The sequence below is a fragment of the Lynx canadensis genome, chromosome A1 (assembly GCF_007474595.2).
Source record: "Lynx canadensis isolate LIC74 chromosome A1, mLynCan4.pri.v2, whole genome shotgun sequence".
Classification (NCBI taxonomy): domain Eukaryota; kingdom Metazoa; phylum Chordata; class Mammalia; order Carnivora; family Felidae; genus Lynx; species Lynx canadensis.
In genome coordinates, this window is record NC_044303.2 from 172,299,766 (window position 1) to 172,322,790 (window position 23,025).

Below are 23,025 nucleotides of genomic sequence, written 5' to 3' on the forward strand. Positions count from 1 at the left end.
GGTATGGCAGGAAAAGAGAAAATGGAAGCCACAGCAGGAAATATGTCCAGGACAGGACTGACCAGGGGATCCAAAATTCAACAGAAAAAGAAAGAAAGCCTAGAAGAAGTTGACAAGGGGAAAATGTGTAAGCAGACTGACATATAAAAATCAACTGGAGAAAGGACAGGAGGCTCCAATCAAAGAGGGAGTTATGAGTTTAAGATTTTGCAAAGTAGACAAGTTTCAGGTGATGACAAGGTCTAGGGTTTAGCCTCATCTGTGGGCTGCTATAAAGAATAGCGGTCAGGGTCATGAGGTCAAGGCAGCAGTGTGAGGGATGGGAGATAGCATGGTATAGAGCAGTGCTCCCTAACACAACTTCTGTAGTGATAGAAATGTTCTGTTTATGGGGTCCCACAGCAGCCACCAGCCACATGTGGCAATGGACCGCTTAAAATGTCCCAAGTATGACTGATGAAGTGAGTTTTTATTTACTTAGAGTTCCTTTAAACTTAAATAAGCACATGACTAGAAGCTGCCATACAACTAATGAAGATGTAGAACAATGGTTTTCAACTTTGTTCAACAGAATTACCTGGAGAGACTTAAAACATACAGCTTCCTGGGTCCCACTCCCCAGAGACTGATTTAATTAGTTGGGCATGGTCCTAGGCATCAGTATATTTTAAATATCTTTTTCTAATTTAGTTTTGTTTTTGAGAGAGAAAGCATACACATGAGCAGGGGAGAGGGGCAGAGGGAGGAAGAGAGAGACAGAGAGAGAAATTTTAATCAGGCTCCATGCTCAGCACAGAGCCCAATATGGGGCTTGATCCCGCACCCCTGGGATTATGAGCTGAGCCAAAAAATCAAGAGTCAGATGCTCAACCGACTGAGCCACCCAGGCACCCCAGTGTCAGTATATTTTAAACTTGACCAGATGCAGTCAAGTTTGAGAACCACTGGTAGAGGGGTTAAGAACACAGATTCTAGAGTCAGATGACATGAGTTCAAAACCAAATCTGCTGATTTTGACTTCTGTGACTTTGAGCAAGTAACTTCAACTGTAAAATGGGGATAATGACCTATCTGCCTCATAGGGCTAGTCTGAAGATTACATGACATACATAAAAGTGGTTGATAACAGTGCCTGGCACATCTTAGTTCCTTAAATGTTAGTCATTATTATTCCAAACAGATGTTGGAGGCTGACAGCTCAAGGAGAAAACAGTGGATGGGAGTCGCCAAAGGCCTAAATCTATGTTGAGGAGGTACCTGGAAGTCAGGAAATGACAGGGTAGAGGGTAAGAAGAAAGTAAGAGAGAACAATAAATAAAGGGAAGAGAAACAACCTGGAAGAGGCAGTAATAAATAAGGCAAGAAAATGCAGACCCTACTCTGTGGCAAAATGGGAAACTACACATGAGGAGAAAGAACATGGGAACCCATGTATCAGGAGAAGGCCAAATTTTAGTTAGGGAAGAACATGGGAAAAATGTTTAGTTCAATTTGACAGAATCCTACCTCCTCACCCAAAATGTTAACATAAGTTAATTATCAGTCAAGTAACGATTTTCATATTTCCCCCCCCTGCCATACAGTTCACCATTTATGAAAACATCCAGGAAGGACTTCCGATGGTGAAAATACCATTTTCTAATTGGGACTCCACAGGAAGAGCCACCTCTGCACAACTTAAGAGTAAATACTTTATGATTCATACTTGATCCAGTTCAAACCCGGCTTCATCAGGGTTCACGTCTTTGCAAACCATATGCCCAGACTCTATGTGCAAACCTATTTTATTTGTCCTTTTAACTAAGTCTTTTTAAGTCTTAGGGAACACTCGTGCCACTAATAAACACAGTATTATTACCTTCGGGTAAGAAAAATGAGTATTATGTGTGACTAAGGTTAAAAGTATTTTTAAAAATTTTAAGAACAGGTGGATGTGGAAGGGAAAAGTAACCACCAGTAAATGTCTTAGGTTGCAATTTTTTTTCTATTTCTCTAGAATTTCACATAATTTAATGAACACAGATTTTTACTCAAATTTCAATGTCACCACCAGATTATTTCTTCAGCTTGCAAATGAAAATTAGTAATAAAGTATTCAGTTATTGGTAACTAGGTAGACAAGTTACTAGAAGCTCAACAGCTATTTCAAAGATAGTTTCTATGCAACTCAATTGGCTGAAGTTAAGCAATACAGTGCATGTAGATTAAGTGTTTCAAATGGATCCATTATATTTATATTTTTACCAAACAAACAAAAAAAAACTAAGTCTGAAATTTCTTTATGGACTAGTTATTTGCCATGAGAAAGATAAACACCTACAACCTCTTTCCTATAAGCATGTGTCACACTTCAAAGTGACATTTCACATGGTTTGGGTTTGCTAAGTGGGTTTATATATCAGCACAAGTGCAGTTTCACTGCTGAAACACAATTTCCAATACAATGAAGTTCATTTCTAGTTCCTTATCAGGAGCCAGTTTGAGAGCACTGACAATGTAAAAATAAAAACACTCTTCTGAACCCAATCCTAACACAACTACAAGCTCTGCAGGGACTACCTTTTACAAAAGACTACCAGGCATGCAGAATTCCACTCCTTCAGCTGTTCCTCCCATAACTGCCCACTAGAGATGCTTGTCTCAGAGCTATATTGAGATCTGGTAGCTGGAAACAAAAGCATAACCAACGCACATTCTATTTGTTTTGATTCCTTCAGCAAGCAATCCTTACTTTTCTTTTAAGTTAGAGCTCCATTAAATCCTAGGGACCTAAATACCACCATCAACCAGTCTAAGTCAAGTTTATTGTGGTCAGGGGGATTGATGATGTTTTGGCCTCTCCCATCTCATGGTGGAACCAATAAATCTGTGGACCCACCCTATGGTTATTTTGCAGTTTCTCAACGCATTACCGGAGTAAACATATGTAACTACTGGGAGAATTCCCACAATGGCATCCTAACTATGGAAGATGGGCAATTATGGTAAGAATGACCAAGTGAAACATCCTGAACTTCCCTCCTCACCAGCACAGTAAACCAATAGAAATGCCACATCTGTGGGAAAACTATAGACGTTAACACTGATGAAGAAGCATAAGGCAAGCTGATACCCTGCAAACCAAACCACCCCCAACAAAGTGGGATATGTAGCACTCCTGGCTGCCCAAGAACAAAGGAAAGGACATAAAACAAAGGGTTAAACTGATAGAGTCTCCTTCAGTTTACAAATATCTTAGTAATATTACAAGAAAAAGGAGATCTTATCGATAGCCTAATCTCCAGGAACTCCCTACTGTCTTAATGAAAATGCTTTGGTAGAGGGAAAAACAACCTGAGGTTTGTTTGTTTTTTTACAATAGCTAGGCCTTCAGTAATCTGTGTCTTCTTTAGCATATGGAAATCCCTTTAAGAAACTCCCTCTTGACTTTTATCTCCCCCAACTCCACAGTATATAAGCAGTCACTCTTCACAACCTCAGTGCAGCTCTTGCTGCCCAGGGGTTCCGTCCCCATGCTTTGACAAGATCACCTTTTTGCATCAAAGACATTTTCAAGAATTCTTTCTTAGCCGTCGGCTCCGAACCCCCACCACCACTCCAAAACCCCATCATACCACCACCAAAAGCTTGACATTTTAAGAACAGATAATTCCTATCACATTCCTGTTTAATTCACCTTTTTTTGTCTGGGCAGAAAGCAGGTAGATCTTGGAAAATGGCCAGGGATTATCCTAAATCCATTCAGGCAGTGGCTCGGATGTGGCTGATTTACCAAGTTAAGTACTTTTCTGGAGCACATCTAGTGCCTGATACCTGATATGAAGCTACTAATCTGGAAAATGCTTTATCAATATGTAAAGAACACATGAAGCCATTTGCTTTTATTTTGCAAGGTCAAGAACTGTAAGAACTCTCCTCTCAGCTATAATCTCATCTACAGAGCTGTTACTTGTCTTCACATCCCGCAGACCATCACACTGGGCCCCTGCATTGATTACACCATGCTGCCAGGACCTGATAAACAGGAAGTAACAAATCCTTCAGATGTCTTAGTAAAATGCATTCAAGCTTGATGATGAAAAACAAAACCATGAAGATTCAAAGACTGCAACCTCAGTAAAGTGTCTGGGAATCCAGTGGTCTGGAACGTGTTGGAATATCCCCTCCAAAGTGAAATGCAAGTTGCTGAACCCTGAACTGCTTCCCACTAAAAAAAGAGGCACATGATTCATGGGCCTTTTTTTGCATTTTAAAGACAATGCATACCACATTTAACAATCTGCTCACTCCTTTACTATGTAACCTATAAGACCATCAGTATTGAGTAGGGCCCAGAGCAAGAGATGGTTATGCAGCATGTCTGGTCTGCAGCACAAACCACTATGCACTTGGGTCTTACCATGCATCAGATCCAATTCACTGAATCCAGTAGGATCCAGAGAACTGCAGCACAAAACTCTCAGGTTCTGGAACGAAGCCAAGTCCTCTTCTGTAGATAACAGTCCTTTTAAGAAATGACTCCTGGATTGCCACTAGGTCTTGTCAGGGCCTGATTAAAGGTTATTAAGTAACCATGTGACCTGAGCTGCCGTGGCAATCTAAATGTCATCTGACCCCCCTGGTCATAAGGTTGGGCATGTACAGAAGCAATCCATCACCAAAAGACAATGGTATGAAAGCGATCAGATTCAAGCATGACTACAAGGCACAAGAAGTTGCATGGGCAGATGGCTCAGATAGGTCTAATATCTACTCCTACTGTACTACCACACCTAGAGCCTCACAAAGAGCTCCTTATGACCAGCTGACTGAGAAGGAAACTTGGGCCTGGGTTAGAGACAGTTTGCATGGTATGCACGCACCAAGCAAAAGTGGACTCCTACAGCCTTACATCCCCAATAGTGTCCCTAAAATACACTTCATGAAGAGAAATCATCCCAGCAAATAGAACTATGACCAGTACATGTGCCTGTCCACTCCATCAATACTGAGAAATGGCCAGGATCACAGATCTACACTGAGTCATGTGCAAAGGCTAATGGTTAATCTGGACATTCAAGGACTTGGTGAAAAAACTGCATTCAGAAGAAAGGGTGTAAGAAGACCTAGGGAAGGTGCAAATGGATAGACCTTTCAGAATGAGCACAGTGTATGAAAAATATTTTTGTTCCATGTGAATGTATACCAAAGGTCTTCCAACGCAGAAGGGCCTCTTAATAACCAGGTGAACAAAATTACCAATCTGTGGATGTCAACCCCTTTCATCAGCCACCCCCATGCCTCCTCAGTAGACTTCAAGTAGAAGTGACCACAGTGACAGCAACAGAGCATATGTATGGATTCAACAACATGGACTTCTCACAAAGGCTAACGTGGCTCTTGTCAATAATGAGTACCTAATATGCCAACAGTGAAACCAGTCCTCAGTGCCCAAGATGGCAACATTCCCCTGGAGGATCAGACAACCACTCGGTGGCAGAGGGATTACACTGGATCCTTTCCATCAAGGAGGAGGCAATGATTTGTCCTCACTGTATATATCCCAGTTACACAAATGTACGTGCATGCAGATACACACACACATCCCCGTGTATTTATTTTTCTTCACTTTTCCTTTCTTCATCCTTTTCAAGAAGAATTGATCATGGTGGTTAACTTTACAGTTTAGTTTCTAGGTTACAGATTATTCCTCTGGAATTGTGAATATACTAGAGAAGATCATTCCACCCAGAGGCAAATAACTAACTGTTACCCAGCAATTAAGTTCTTAATCAGAGATCCTGCTGTCCATAGTTAACGGATTGCAATCACATGCTGGGGGGGGGGGGGGGGGAACAAGTCACCCACCTGAATTGCAAAATTTTTAAAGACTGATAATATCAAGTGTTGGCAAGTATGTGGAACAATTGGAATTCTCATATATTGCTAACTGGAGAGTAAACTGGTATATCCACTTTGGACAACTGTTTGGCATTATCTTCTAAAGTTAAACACACATGTACCCTATGATGCAGGAATTCTACTTCTAGCTATACATGTAAGAGAAATGAGTGCATATGTCCACAAAAAGACTCAGCATTCTTTAAGAATGCTCAGAATAACTTATAAGAGCTAAACCTGGTCCGTCACCAGTAGAATGGATAAATTGTACTATATTTATACAAAAGAACATCACACCGAAACGGAAAGGGTGGGGGGGTGGAGAACTTCTGCTATGAGCAATAACATGAAAGAATTCCAACGCATTATGCTAAGCAAAAGAAGTCAGAGAGAAAAGAATACATGTTGTACTATTCCATTTATACAATGTCATAAACAGGTGAAATTAATGTACAGTGCTAAAGGTCAAAGTAGTGGTCTCCCTCCAGGTGGGTGAGTTGAGTGGGAAGGGAGGTAATGTTTGAAAAGAAACACAAAGGAGCCTCCTGGGGTACCAAAAATATTCTGTATCTTGTTCTGGATGGTATTTACATAATTGTATCTACACGCAAAAATTCATCCAGTTGTATATTTAACAACTGTGTATTTTACTGTAGGTTATATATCAATAAAATTGTTTTTAAGAGATTTATTAATATGTATGGATTAGTTAGGAGAGAATCTAGAGGAGTTTTTGTGGGGGTTTTTCCAGTTCTCTAATGGTCAGTGATCCAACAAAGGTAAAAAACAAAAACAAAACAGATAATTCATCAAATTTTCAATTGAGAGCTTGCTTAGAGAAACTTCCATCTTCCTACATAGCCAGACGTACCCAATCATCTAATACAGCCAATTTCAATCACTCTGTATGCTCTCTAATATTCATATGGCTGGAATAACTTAAGTGTTTAATTTGAACCAACTTATTTCTTGCTTCAGTTTCAAGGATAAGTAGGAATAATGTCCCTGAAAGCCTTGATGAGCTAATTTTAAATGTAAGTCCTATATCATATACTACTTTAAAGTTACCCTAAATGATTATGATACAGCATCTTCACTTTCCATCTTAACATACCATGTTTCAAATCTCAAAATATCCATTTGAACTCTAGAATTACTTAAATGCACATTAAAAAAATAAAGCACTTTTATCCAGACTAGGGAGCCAATAGAAATCCAATACATTTGTAAAAGTGATTATCAGAGAAAATAAGAGCATCTGATTCTTAAAATATGTTATTATGTTGACATTTTTTTCTCCTTTCTTGACAAGCCAGGCTATCAAGGTAAACTAATTTAAATTCTTGGGCTTGTTGGTAATAACAAACCAAATGGATGAGCTTACCATTAGACTAAGGATCCTGTTTTAGATTTATAAAACAAACAGACCATTAATTTTAAAAGTCAACCAAAACATTGACCTCAGTTTGCCAAGGTTAATGTCAACATTGCTCAAAATTAAACCTTAGGGGACAACAGATAAGTCTTCAACACACAACTAAAGTTCCCTAAAGTAATCATTAACAATGGTCTTTACCCCACTCTTCCAAACATTACCCTCCTTAAGACAATTCGTCATTTCTAAAATAATAAATGTGGTAAAATGATACCAACTCTGAGGGCTCATCCCAAATCTCATCTGATGGCTCAGGAGGTTTTCAGAGCCATCTGATGGCTTAGGAGGTTACCTTTAGGAGGTAGATGCCTTTATCTGTATCTTTATTCAATTATTCTTATAGTCTAAGAGTTTAAATATTAAGTTTACAGTTTAAAATTAAACTGTTATATAATACCACTGCATGCACATTTCAGCCGTTTCTATTAAAATTGCATGTTAGTGTTTTCCCCTACTTCAATCAGACATTTGCTTCACAACCTAAGTAGTTTCAGTGGTATGTGCCTGTAAATTTTCAGAGTGTAACTCTCATAAAGTATTCAATAATGAAATTTACTTTTAAAAAAGAACAGCATGGACTCCAGGAGAGGTAATAATGAACTTGTGCCAATATTTTTATGCACATTTATTCTATGTAGAACATTTACAACATTTACAATACATTTACAATGTTTCACTTCCAGTTTTATTGTATTGATCTGGAATTGCTGCTAATACTGTTTCATTTTTTACCAATAATATTGACATTATTGCCAAATTCCTACTGGATATACGCCATGATATAAGCACATTCTCATTAAAGGTAAGGCAAATAACCTGAGAAACTCAAAGCAGGGACAGGGACGGGGGGGGGGGTACTTTTTTCACAAGTATTGTTCCCAAGAGGAAATCATACTATAGGTATGCAGCTTTTTTCCCTAAATTAGGATGTCTGATAAAATGTACCTGATTTCTTAAGAAGCCTTTCTCTCTAAATACTGACTCTGAAGAAATATCTAAACATTCTCTCACCAGACTTTCAGCACTTTTTTGTACTAATTACTGCAGCAAATAAAGGTGTATTATTTCCCAATTCATAATTCCCATCTGTATGTAAGGTTAGAGTCTCTAAGTCTATTTTCACTTCTTAAATTGAACATAAACTGTAAAATAAATATGCAATATGTATATTAGGTCTAAATATAATTTAATACATACATCCTTATATACATAGAACTTTTAGTACCTAATGTGAGCATATAGTACTACATGCTAAAGTAAAATAAATCTGAGCTAAAGAATTAAGGTAAATATCCAGAAAAACAAAAGATACCTATTTCCCATTTGTAAAGAACCTTGTCTGTCTTCCAGATAAAAACAGAGGATCTTAATAGACCTGAATTGTGCAAAAGATTCATAAATTTTATGTTTCACTTTGGGCCTAAATATTATCTTCCTCAAATACTGTAGAACATTCCTCAAATACTGCAGAAAAAAATTGTATGTAAATGTTTTAATAAAGTATTTCTCACTTAATATCAATTTACCTAGATATTAAAGACTGACTTTTTAAAAAAAATTTTTAATGGTTATTTATTTTTGAGAGAGAGAGGCAGAGAGAGGGAGACACAGAATCTGAAGCAGGCTCTAGGCTCTGAGCTGTCAGCACAGAGCCTGATGTGGGGCTCGAATCAGGAGCTGGGAGATCATGACGTGAGCCGAAGTCGGATGCTTAACTGACTGAGCTACCCAGGCGCCCCAAGACTGAATTTTTTTTTTATTTTATTTTTTTTCAACGTTTTTTATTTATTTTTGGGACAGAGAGAGACAGAGCATGAACGGGGGAGGGGCAGAGAGAGAGGGAGACACAGAATCGGAAACAGGCTCCAGGCTCTGAGCCATCAGCCCAGAGCCTGACGCGGGGATCGAACTCACGGACCGCGAGATCGTGACCTGGCTGAAGTCGGACGCTTAACCGACTGCGCCACCCAGGCGCCCCAAGACTGAATTTTTTAAATAAACATTTTTAAATAGATTTCAGTTTACAGAAAACTTGCAGAGATAAGAGTTCCCAAATCTGGCACCCAGTTTCCTCTACTGCTAACATCTGACATTTACTGTGGTATGTTAGTTACAACTGAAGAGTCAACACTGGCACATTACTGTGAACAAACTTCCATATTTTATTAGGATTTCACGAATTCTTTCCTAATGTCCATGAACTTATGCAGAATACCATATTGCATTTAGTCACTGCATTTCCTTAGCCACCTCTGGTCTCTGACAGTTTCTCAGACTTTTCTTAAGTTTGATGACCTTGACAGTTTTGAGAAGTACTGAGTTTGTCTTAGGTTTTTCTCCTAAGGTTTAATTGTGACATTATTTCCAAATGTTTAACTTAATAATTTCTTTTAAAATTTTATTTATTTAGGTGATCTCTACACCCCACATGAGGCTTGAGTTCACAACCCCAAGATCAAGAGTCACATGCTCTTCTGACTGAGCAAGCTAGGTGCTCCTTAATAATTTCTGACAGGGCAAAGTACATGGCAAAAATTTTGGCCTTTATCTCCTCATTTATTCAATAACCAAAAAAAAAAAAAAAGCATTATTCTGGGAAGAAGCAAACTATAAGTTCAAAGTCTGGGCTGCAGATAGAGAGTCTAACTAAGAGGAAACTAAAGTTGACAACGACTGGGAAACAAATCACAGGGCCCTGGGAAAGACTAAAGAGTCAAGGAAGCATTTCAGGAAAACTAGGAGAACAATAATTGGTTATCTATTCTGTCCCAGCCACCACTCTGAAGCTAGAGCTCCACTCCAGAAACCATATTGACCATGGCCACTTGCCACTCTCTTCTTTATTCCAGTTTTATTCACTGTAGTATATTTGTCAATTTTTTGTAATTTGTCTCTCCTCATTTTTAGAAAAAGAAAACAAAGTCACCACTCGGGTCTCAGCAGGAAATGTACCAACCTGAGTTACCAATGTAACTGAGTAAGACAGTGTAATCAAGGGGCCATCTGTGGAGGTGTAGTCAGAGAAACCAATGTGGCATGGCACAGTACCCTGGGGTTGGCAACAATGGGGAGCAGTTGAGAGAGCAAGGGGAGGAAGGCATTGTCAGACCCCACAGAGAACAGTGAATGGGAAAGGGCCACCCGACAGGAGATTGGGGGAATGGACATTCCACTCTTCTCCCTCCTGCCCTCCAACCCCACTAGTCCCTTCTAATAGCCAGGGTTTAAAGAAAAAAAAAAAGTGATGTATTCCACAAAGGTGAATGTCCCAGACCACCATGGCTGGGTAGATTAGGAGGGAGAATAAAAGGTCTAGAGGAGCAAATGAAATACATACAGTTCAGGAAGGGAAGCAAGACAACTTCACACCTTTCGCATGGCTATCTGCATTTTGATGTTTGTCTGTCTTATCCCCTTACTGTACTGGGACCTCCTCAGAAGCAGGGATAGTGGTTTACAGAAAGAGTCACAGATCCTGTGCACAAACCTCCTAGTAGGTGCTCAAGGTCTATCTAAAAGAAGAGATGGAATGGGCCTATCTCAGCTACTGGTCGGGATAGAGCCTGGATCCATCACGGTATGACTCTGCTGCAGAGAAAACATGGCGTGCCTTTGAGCCTGACCTTGACAGCACTAGAAACAGAGGCAGGTGAGGCTAGCCCTCCCATGCTAAAGTGAGGGCCCATCAGCCAGTACTTGCTCCACAAGTAGAGAGAAGCTCCAAGATCTCCTTCAACACCCACATTGATCACTCAGTTCAGCCTAACACCCTCATGTCAATAGAGGACAGAGTTTGTTCATGTGATCATTAGGCAAGAGTCTAGGTTCTAACAAGTAAGAATCTAACCCCTGGGATCATCCTGACCAATACTTCATAAGCTCCAGAGCTCGACCTTGAATCTACTCTTGATAGATTCAGAACAAAATAAAACTTCATTTACATTTCTCTGAATTTCTTCAAATAATTTATCTTGCTTAAGACACTGTAAAACGTCTGGTCTCTGAGACCTTCCATGAGGCACTAGTAGGTCCACGTTTATACAAACACCTTATCTTCTCTTCTCCTCCCTTATCACCTACCACTTATGTACATCTCTAAAGGTCCTCAGCACTGTGCAGCCCTGCCCTCCCTTCCTCTCTGGCCTTTCTGCTCTTGCCCTCTTTCTCTATGGAATTTACCACTCCACACTCCACACCTGGCAGGGTTGCATTACCAGCTCCTTCTAGGACAGAGCTGCCTCCTCATTTCTTCTAACTTCCTCCCCAATCAGCACCACACTGGGCAACACAGTTAAGTACCTAACAAATTCATGCATTGGATGTGCTGTGTACAGATGCCTTCACATTTTATAAAAGCACTACCCCTCTTTTCAGAGATACAATGAAAATAGGAAAGGCTAAAAGGGCCACAAGAATGACATTTACACTTCATCGTGATTGTGCTGTCAATGAAGTCCCAAGTACCTGTTTTTACAAACCCTGAACTGCCTGTTCCAAAGAACCCCAAATACCATCAGCCCAGAATCAGAGCTCCACAACAGTGTGGCAAGGAGCTATTACGTTTACCTTGCCAAGAACACAAAGCAGATGCTTCAATTTTGTTATTTACAAAAGGAAATAATCAACAATTGTATTTAACTTATCAAAATGGGCTTATACAGAGACTACTTTGGGGGGAAATAGCTCATAAAGCTTATGATACAAAACAATTCAAAAGCAATGAAGAAACAATGAATCTTTTGTATAGCCTTTAGTCTTTTGTTAATCTTATTATTACTCAATGTTACCTTTAAAGATAGGAGACTTTGAAAACAGATTGGCCTTTCAGTGTCAAGTCTTCAAACCTATCTCATCTCTCTGCTTCTACTTATAAAATAGCTCCTACTCCTCCTCCCCTTATATCTCACAGCAACATGAACTATCTCCACTTGAGGCCATTGCATTTGGGGCCATTCCTTCCACAGTATAGCTGATACTACTCCCTTCTCTGTCCTCTGCTGCCTGACTCTTCTGCTAATCCCTTTCCCTGTCACCATCTTATCCCCATTGACCTGTTCTTTCTTTCCAGCCTATGTATATATAAAACACAACACACACACACACACACACACACACACACACACACACACACCCCCAACACACACACCCCTTAGTTACTCAAACCCTTAAAAAAAAAAAAAAAAAAAAAAAAACAGTAAAAACTTTCCTGGCCCCTACCTTAGTCTCTGCAGCTACCACCCACCGCTTTCCTTCCCACATGACAGAGACCATTGGTGTTCTGGCTTCCTTCATCTTTACTTCCTGATCTTTTTTCTTGAGCCAAGGCCTGACACCACCATTCTATAGAACCTGCTCTTACAAAGGACATCTGTTTCTTACAGATGCAAAATCCACTTAAGTCATTTCAGCACATATCTTGCTGGACATCCCTGCCACATTTCCCACCACGAACCTCTCCTTCCCACGACTGTTATAGCATTACTCTCGCTTTTCTGCTTCTTCAGAAGTGCCCTGACCATTCCCGCTCACTGTCCTCTCTCGGTGTTTCTCGGCCCACCCTTAAGTATTGCTGTCCCTAATGGTTCTATATTTTGTTACTGCCTCTGCTCTTCTGCCTTCTCATCACGGTGCCTCCAGTCCCCTTCTATCCCATCCCCCAACCTCCCTGCCCTCATTCTCACTCACCCCAAGCTCTCCTTTAAACAGCCTTATCTACTTCCATGGTTCTCTCATCTTTCACTGAAGACTTCAAAGCCTTTTCTTCAGCTACCAATATATATCTGTACAGCTATTTGATGTCCAGTGTTTCAGACTCAACGTGAATGCCCCAAGGCCACCCTTCCCACCATTAGTCTGCAAGCCAGCAACCTGAAGTCATAACCTCTTCCTAACCTCTTCCTCCTTCCAACATCCAGTCATCACCAAATCTTGCAAGTTTTATCTCCTAAATATTTTATTTATATTTTTATTTATTTAAGTTCAAGTTAGTTAACAAATAGTGTAGTATTAGTTTCAGGAATAGAACCCAGTGATTCATCACTTACATATAATACCCAGTGCTCATCCCAACAAGTGCCCTCTTAATGCCCATCATCCATTTAGCCCATCCCCAGCCACCTCCCCTCCAGCAACTCCCAGTTTGTTCTCTGTATCTAACAGTCTCTTATAAAATCAGAGAGAGAGGCAAACCAAAAGGGTTTCCTAACTATCTTTAAAACTCATCCCTTCCTTTCCACACTGACTTCCTCAGTACTAGTTTAAGATCTTATCTTTCACCATTGCAAAGCCTCCTAACAAAGCTTCCTGCATCTAGTCCAAACCTCCTTTATTTCACTTCCCTGACACAGCCCTGTAAGATCTACTGAAAATACAAATGCCCCTCACTAGCCCAGTCAATACCCTTAAAAAGCCTTTCCACTAACTTTGCATACCCAGCATAAAGGTTCTCCTCTTTCAGGCTCCATCTTCTCTAGACTTCACTCCCACCTATTCTATACTTGGTCTTTTCTCGCTAGTAAAATAGAGCTGATAATTGTCACCTGCATGTTTCCCCATGCTATCTCATGCCTCTGTGTCTGCTCATGCTGTTTGATATTCTTGGAATTCTCCTTGGAACTTTCTTCCCTGAGAATCATAGTCATTCTTCTGGTCTCAGGAGAACTTTCCTCCAGGAATCTTCCTTATTGGTCTCATTAAGGGAAATCACTTGCTACCCCCAACAGATTAAGCTGCCAGGGAGCAGAGACCATATCCTATACAGACCTATTCTATGCATAGCATAGCAGAGAGGCACAAGAAATACTTGCTGTGTAAAAAACAAAAAACAAAAAAACAAAAAACACCACACCACACCACACAATAAAAGTAATTTGACTTATTTAAGCAAAAGTTACTAAGATTAAAAGCATTGAAACATTTTAGAGGCAGGGATGCCTGGGTGGGTCAGTCCATTAAACATCTGACTTTCAGATCAGGTCATGATCTCACGGTTCATGCGTTCATGAAGAGGTATGAGCCCTGCTGTGCTGACAGCTCAGAGCCTGGAGGCTGCTTCAGATTCTGTGTCTCCCTCTCTCTCTGCCCCTCCCCTGCTCATGCTCTGTCTCCTTCTGTCTCAAAAATAAATAAAACATTTTAAAAAAAAAATTTTAACATTTTAAGAGTATTTTGAATACCATTTACATTTGCATTGAATTACTGGTAAATAAAGAGGACCAAAAGAAAAATTCTTAGAAGCTTTGTTGAGCCACAGGAATATTATCTTTCCCTTTATTATCATGGCAAATAAAACAATACTAAAAATCAGGTTAGCGTGTTTCATTGTTTCCATTCCAATAGATTTTTCAGAGAACGGTTATTTTTCTTATAGATGTTCTTGAAGAAATAGCTGTACAGTCAGATCCAGACATGGTATTTCTTTAATTAATCAGAAAATCTTATGAATGTACTTGGGAGTTACTTTTAAAATACCTGTAAGTCCTGTCACCTGTGTGGCTCAGTCTTTAGGCAACTGACTTCAGCTCAGGTCATGACCTCACAGTGAATGAGTTCGAGTCTCACCTTGGGTGAGCTCAAACCCCACTTCAGATGAGCATGGGCCCTGCTTTGGGTGAGCCCTGCTTCCCCCTCTCTTGCCCTCTCTCCCCTCTCACTCTCTCTGCCCCTCCTGAGATTCTCTCTCTGCCCCCTTGCTCACTGTGCCCTCTCTCTCTCTCTCTCTCTCAAAGAAAGAAAGAGCTGTAAGTCTTGTGATTTTTTTTTTTTACTAAATGACGATTTATGACATGTTCCTACTTTAATGTTAAGAAATAAAGCACCTGAAATCATGTCTGAAAAAGCTAAGTAAATTCATTTACGTGTGTCTCACTACTTGAGAAGCCAAGGTCTCATACTACTTACTTGCATCCACACAGCACTGAGTGCAGACTGTACGTAGTGTGGGGCTCAGTGACCACTTATTTCTATCATGAGCAGTGTGCTGTGCTAAGTATCTTTTTTTCATTCGTTTACTTAATATTTACAACATTCTTAAGATACTTGTTTTATCTACATTGTATGGCTAAAGAAATATTGTGTAACTGAAGAAATACTGAGGGGTCCCCAGCCTGCTACTGGAATTTGCTAGGAGGCAGCAGGAATGCCTGTCATCTGGGAGTTCCCAGTGTTCAGGGTAGAAGGAGAGGACACAGAGCACAGATCGCTTGGCTCCACTTTAGCCTGAAGCAAAAGCCACTGCCGCTAAAGGCTCTCTGGCCTCTAAATTCTGATGAACGCCCCAGGGCACCTGCTCCGGCTCCCTGCCAGCTCTGGGTTGTAGGTCTCCAGAACCGTTCCTGCCTCTGTCCCGGCTTTAACCACTTTTGTTTCTCTGCAAAACTGATAACTTGTCCATCTTTCAGGAATTACTCCAAAATTTTAATCTGTTAATGGCATTATATATCTTTCTTGAATTTTTAAGGATTATTTTTTTCTTTAAAAAATTGTCATTTTTGTAGCATTGGTCAGCATATGGATGGTAACGGATGTGCTCATTTTACCATATTTATAAGATGTCCTAATCAAAGTAGACATTTGACTGATGATAAACAATCCAGCTGTCAACCTGATCCAGATTAAATAAAAATATTCATGGATTTTTTTAAAAAGATTGAGTTTTCAAGTTACAAATCCTCAATTTAAAAGTGAGTTATGTTCCAAAAGCTTGCAAGCTGGTTGTTTAGAACACAGATTTTTTTTTCCCTGTCAGAAATGGTTTTATTCTTTCATGCAACACCGATCATGGTCTAAGCACTATTTTAAATGCAGATACTGTAATCAATAAAACAGACAAGGTCCCCATCTATTATAATTTCTGTAATTTAGGAAAACTTTGGTATAAACAAAGCATATTTTGTGTGTGTGTTTACATAGTAAGACTTTACTGACACCCTAGCAGTCATTCGTTAACACTTCAAGTACTGTTATCAGGAGTTCACACTCCTGCTTAGCACTTTAAATATCACTATTTTAAAATACAACAAAAGGTTTGTTAATTAGCAAAGGGATTTTTTTTAAATTTATTTTAGAGAGAGAGAGCATGTGCAAGTGGGGGTGAGGGGCAGAGAGAGGGGGAAAGAGAGAATCTCAAGCAGACTCCATACTCAGCATGAAGCCTAGTGCAGGGTTCCACCCCAAAGCCCCGGAATCATGACCCGAGCTGAAATCAAGAGTCAGATGCCTAACCATCTGAGCCACCCAGGTGCCCTGAGCAAAAAGATTGTTAAAAATAACTTTCATTTGTGAAAGGAACAGAGTTGAAGATAATGAAGATAAAGGTTGGTTAAGGCTGTACAAACTCCCTGTCTGCAAGAAGACATAAAATATCTGGTGAGACCAAAAATCTGACCCCCTTGCAATGTGCTGCTCAAGATCTGGAACCTCTCAATCCTGCGTCTCTCCACTCCTCACAGACTCTGTTGCGTAAGTCACAGACAGCTGGCTGGTCTGTCATCAGGTCATATCACATAACTATTTGGAAGGAAATCAGCAGAATGGTCAGGAAAGGCCCTTTCAGGAAAGGATATGTATCTGAGCTGAGCACTGCTCATGAGAGGAGAACTCTCCAGGCATAATAAACTACAAAGGCAAAGACCCCAAAGTGAAAAAGAATAGGATGCATTTCAGAAATGAAAGACCTGTGTGGCTGAGGATGGTTTACAGAAGGGAGCAGCACAAGATGGGACTGGAAAGAACAAGAAAGAGCCAGACTGTATCTTATGCATCTTAGAGGTCTTGGCAGGTCATAGCAAGGAGTATGGGCTTTATTCAAAGTATAATGGAAGCCACTGAAGAATTTTAAGAAGCTGCCAGCCTCCAATTCACACGTTACGAATTTTAAGAAGCTGCCAGACTCCAATTCACACATTATGTAAGAAAGAAAGAAAGAAAGAAAGAAAGAAAGAAAGAAAGAAAGAAAGAAAGAAAGAAAGAAAGAAGAAATAAAAGAAAAAAATCACTCTGGTTACTAAGTAGAGAAATGAACTGTAATGGTCAAGGAGGTGAGCAGGGGAGACAGGTAGGAGATTATTGCAGCAGTTCAGGTCAGAAGGTCGGAGACGAGGGGCGCTCTGATGGCTCAGTCAGTTAAGTGTCCGACTTTGGCTCAAGTCATGATCTCACGGCTTGTCAGTTCAAGCCCCACATCGGGCTCTGTGCTGACAGCTTGGAGTCGGGAGCCTGCTTTGCTTCTGTGTCTCCCTCTCTCTCTGCCCCTCCCTGACTTGCATTCTCTCTCTGTCTCAAAAATAAACAAACTTTAAAAAAAAAATTTTTTTTAAGAAGATCAGAGACAATGGCACTTGACAAAGAGGTGGAAGTGGAGGTGGTGGGAGATGGGCAGATATTTTGGAGGAGACAGAAGTGACAGGACTTGGCAGCCTGCAGTTGCTCACTAACCCTTAAAATACCTGACATAACACCAATATGACTAAGCTGCTCTTTTCTGGAGCAATACAGAGCTTAACAGTAAGGAATAATGATGTCTTTTCCCAAAAATATGTATTCAGATACAAACTCAGCACCCCAGCATAGAGGTCCCCACATCGCAGGCTGAGCAAGACACTCAGGGACTCTACTCCACCCATCTGCCCAACAAAGGAGGGGGAGCAAAGATGCTCCTACTTCCTGACCCTTGGCCTGTGGCAAACATTAGTCAGGTCCTGGACAGTGAGAGGGGAGAGCTGATAGGACCAGTGTCTCCAGGGTCCCTGCGGGCCAGCTCCCTGTCACCACAGTCCCCTTTTCTTTTCTCCTGAGATCCCATGAGCCAATCCACGTGCATCCCTTTCTACTGCCATCAAGGGCTGTTTGATGTGGCTGCTTTTCCCCTGTTGCCCAATCTGGAATTGAATTCCTTTTCATATGTCAGGTGTGCACAAGTGGCAGCCATCTATATTTTATGTCCATTTAAAATAAAAATAGGAGGGTGCCTGGATGGCTCAGTCGGTTAAGCATGCGACTTCAGCTCAGGTCATGATCTCGTGGTTCTTGGGTTTGGGCCCCATGTCAGGCTCTGCCATCGCAGAGCCTGCTTGGGATTCTCTCTCTCTTTGCCCCTCCCCTGTTTGTGCGCTCTCTCTCTCTCTCTCTCTCTCTCTCTCTCTCTCTCTCTCAAAATAAGGAAATGCACTTAAAAAGTTTTATTAATAAAATAAAAATAGCTACTTTATTGAGCACTTGATGTGATAGGCCATGTTAATCTGATTTTCTGGAGGTGATCCAAAAACTCCTGAAAATAGTTAAATCTCTGACTTTGAGAACAAGCCTTTTTAAAAATCTGGAAACCATAGTGTGATGTTCAACATTCAGGTTCTTTCGTCTGCAGAACGGTGGCTCTCAATTAAAAGAGTTTTAGAGCTTTCAATGTATTAACTCATTTAATCCTCATACAAATCCTATTCCCATTTTATACAAGGAGAAACCAAGGTACAAAGAAGTTAAGTAACTTGCCCAGCTGGCAAGCTGCAGAGCCAGGACCAGAACCCAGGCAGTCTGGTCTGCTCACAGTCCCCACGCTTTTACCACTTGAGCTACCCTGCTTCTCGAGTCCGGCTTCCAAGTCCTGTGTTTCAGGAATAAAATCAAACAACTGCAGTCAACCACCACAGAAAGGTCCACAATTCAATTCAAAGAGAGCATCCAGCTTTTACATTTTAATGGAGAAAAGCCGCAGTGAGTGTTTATGTGGTTCCCATAGTGCTGAAATTACAGGAGTTTGTTTGCATCAAGTTTTGGATCACCTCCAGAAAATCAGATTACCATGCGATGAAGAGAAAACATCCATTTTTCATTTAATATGTGGTAAAAGAGAGCAACTCATGTATACACTTGTCAGCTCTGCCAGAGCGCAACCCCGCAGGGTAGGAAGCACCCAACTTCTGAGAGAACATTCCAGAAAGGGAATCATTAGTGTGGAAGGAGTGCTCAATTCAGAAAGAAATGGGATTCTTCAAAGGTCAGAAGCATCCCCATGGAATAACTCAGGTCCCCAACAAGACTATTAAACTGGTGTGACCAATTGTAGCCTTCAAGAAAGGAGTTCATCTATGTTGACAGCGTTTGGGAATGGAAACAAAAGGGCTGAGAATGTTTTCATTATCCCAACAGTTCTCTGGCTTAACCTTCCAAAAATGAACAGAAGTGCTTCCTAAGTTTAGAATTCAGAGCCATGGGGTTCTCATCACCCAGAGCTCCAGACAAAAAAAAAATAATAAATATATATACACACACCCTCATATATATATTTCTATATATGAAATAGCAGTATTCAGTGAAATGATTACTTTGATAGTTAAAGATGATGAAAAGGTATAGTCTTCTAAATAAAAATGATTCATACTCTAAAACATCACATTAGTCAGGTCACCTAGGTTACATAACAGTAAGTATAAACATCACTCAGACACAGCAGTATTATGCCACCCAGGCCTTCATGGTGCATTTCAAAATAATTTCAAAGTAACCCCACTAGGAGAGCCCTACAAACACACATCCTTGCTGTTGGGACTTACCACAAATGTAAGCTTTCTCTAGAATCCCACTGTTTTCCTTAAAAATTACATTCTACTCTATTTTTTTAAATGTGTTTTCTTTTCTTTCTTTCTTTTCTTTTTTTTTTTTTTTTTTTTGCAAGGTAGTTTAAAGTGATTTTTCTATCAGGCAAAACAGGTACCCAGGAAGAAGGGCCAAGCTTACCTGCAGCTTTTCACATCCCCCCACCACCACAGAGAATGGAAATAGATAAAACTCTGGTTTTGAGAACAAGGCTTTTTTAAAAATTTGGAAACCACAGCGTGATATTCAACATTCAGATTCTTTCGTCTGCAGAGCAGTGGCTCTCAGCTCTCAGCTGCATGTTACAATCACCTGGTAAGCTTTTAAAAAATACCAGTGACTAAGCTCCACTCCAGACCAAGTGAATCAAAATCTCAGGGTGAAGAAAGAAACCGTCATTTTTGGTTGTTGCTTTTAGCTGCACTGGGTGACTTTAATGGGCAGAGAGGGTGAGAACCACTGCTTAGAAGATGCTAAAGAAATGTAAGGTCCCAGAGTGATGCTGGAAACCAAAGCCAATCCCTGGGGTCAATACGCTTGCCCTTTCTTCCTAACAACCCCTTGGAGACACAGATAGTAAATAGGTGACAACTCTCTCCCATCCTGTATCCAGTGGTATCAAAAGCAGTAGGTTGACATGAGATCCAGAGTCTCAAAACATGATACAAAAATGTCCAGGTTTCAATTAAAAAATCACTCTTCATACCAAGAACCAGGAAGATCTCAAACTGAATGAAAATAAGACAACCAACAGATCCCAATAGATCAACCTGACAGATGTTAGAATTATCTAATAAAAAAAGTTTTATTATTTTTTTAAAATTTATTTATTTTGAGAGAGAGAGAACAAGAGAGAGAATGAGCAGGGGAGGGGCAGAGAGAGAGAGGGAGAGAGAGAATCCCAGAGCAGAGCCTGACACAGGGCTCAAGCCCATGAACCATGAGATCATCACCTGAGCCAAAGTCAGACATTTAAGCAACTGAGCCATGCAAAGTGTCCCATCTGAGTAAAATTTTAAGGCAGCCATGATAAAAACTCTTAGAGGAGAATTTAGGAACATGCTAAATGAACTAGAGGAAATGCCATCATGTTCCTCAAGCCTTCGAAGTAGGTTCATCACTGGCCCAGACAGAAGTATGCAGGTCTGGGCTGTACAGATTGGAAAGTTTGTTTAGTGAAGGATCCCATAGGGCACTAACCCAGCTGTAGGCTGGCCTCTGGTTTCCTAGTGCCTGTGTACTGTAATTCACCTTTGGCTCAATGGATCTAACTTTCTGAATGGGACTGTTTAACCAGTTAAAGATGAAAACCCACAGAGGGGAGCTATACTAAACAGTGTCTGTCTCCCCAAGAGGTAGGGTTAGGAAGAAGAGACAAGCTGACTGACCCCAGGGTTGGCTTTTACTTGACATGGAAACTATGAAACCAAGCAAATATAAATTGGATTTCATCAAAATTAATCTCTTCAAAAATTCTGCTCTGCAAAATATCCTCTAAAGAGAATGAAAACACAGAAAACTGTAGACAGAGAGAAAATATTTGCTACATATCCAAATAAAGGGCTAGTATCTAGAATATATAAAGAATTCTCAAAACTCAGCAACAACAACAAAAAAAAACAATACATTTACAACATCAGCAAAGATGTAAAGAGACATTTCACCAAAGAGGATATATAGATCACAAATAAGCACATGAAAAGATAATCCAGGAGCGCCTGGGTGGCTCAGTAGGTTGAGCATCTGACTCTTGATTTCGGCTCAAGTCATGATTCCAGGGTGGTGGGATGGAGCCCCATGTTGGGCTCCATGCTGAGCATGGAGCCATCTTAAGATTTTCTCTCTCCCTCTTCCCCACTCCCCCTCTTGCTCTCTCTCTCTCTCAAAAATAAATAAATAAATAAATAAATAAATAAATAAATAACCCATATAATTAGCCACTAGGGAAACGTAAATTAAAAGTACAATGTACAATGAGACACCACTATGTACCAAACACAATAGCAAAAGTAAAAAAAATAATAAAGAAAGAAATAAATAATGATAATGCTTAATGATGGTACAGATACAAAGAAATTGGGTGGCTCTGCTCTGGGATTCTCTCTCTCCCTCTCTCTCTCTGCCCCTCCCCTGCTCATTCTCTCTCTTGTTCTCTCTCTCTCAAAATAAATAAATTTTAAAAAAATAATAAAACTTTTTTTATTAGATAATTCTAACATCTGTCAGGTTGATCTATTGGGATCTGTTGGTTGTCTTATTTTCATTTACGTTGCTGGTAAAACTGTGAAGTCATACAGACTCTTTGGAAAACAATTCGGCAGTATTTAAAAAAAATTAAACCTGCAACTGCCATATGACCAAGTAACAGCACTCTTCAGCATTTATCCCAGAAAAATGAAATTTTATTTTCACACATAAAATTTAACACGAGTATTTAAGGCAGCTTTATTCATAAAGCCCAAAACTGTAGGACAGTTTAAGTGAATGGCTGAACAAACTGTGGTCCTTCCAGATCACGGAACACAGCTCAGTAATAAATACTAACACATGCAAAAATCTGGAAGTTCTCTAGAAAATTACACTAAGTCAAAAAAGCCAATCTAAAAGGTGTGATTCCAATGACATAACATTCCTGAAATGATAAAGTTATCGAAATAGAGAAATCTAGAGAAAAGATTAGTGGTTGACAGTTTAAGAAGAGGGTAAAGAGGCCGGGATGTGAAGAGGCTGGGATGTGATATGGCTATAAGAGGGCAATGTGAGGAATCTCTGTGGTGATGCTCTGTATCTTGACTGCATCAATGTCAGCACCCTGGTTTTGATTTTGTGCTATAATTTTACAGAAAGTTACCTTGGAGGTAAACTGGTTAAATGGACATGGGATCTATGTATATTATTTCTTAAACTACCTGAGAATTATCTCAAAATAAAAAGTTTAAATAAAAAAAAATGCTACTGGGCCACTGAACCCTGACCACAGCACAGAGTCAGTAGTTGGAATTGACCTTTTTTCACGTTCCAGATTTTTATTTACTGGCCATTTTTAGTTCCAGTATTTCACACACAATTCATGAGGCCCAGCAACCTAATTTTATTCAATATGGGGCACTCTGTGGCCT

The 23,025-nt window shown here is 40.1% G+C and overlaps 1 protein-coding gene across 3 annotated transcripts in view; it reads right to left on the bottom strand.

The window, feature by feature from the left end:
• The window catches only part of EPB41L4A (erythrocyte membrane protein band 4.1 like 4A), a 255,409-nt gene that overhangs the window by 192,285 nt on the left and 40,099 nt on the right, over positions 1 to 23,025 (bottom strand). The window lies entirely within an intron of this gene.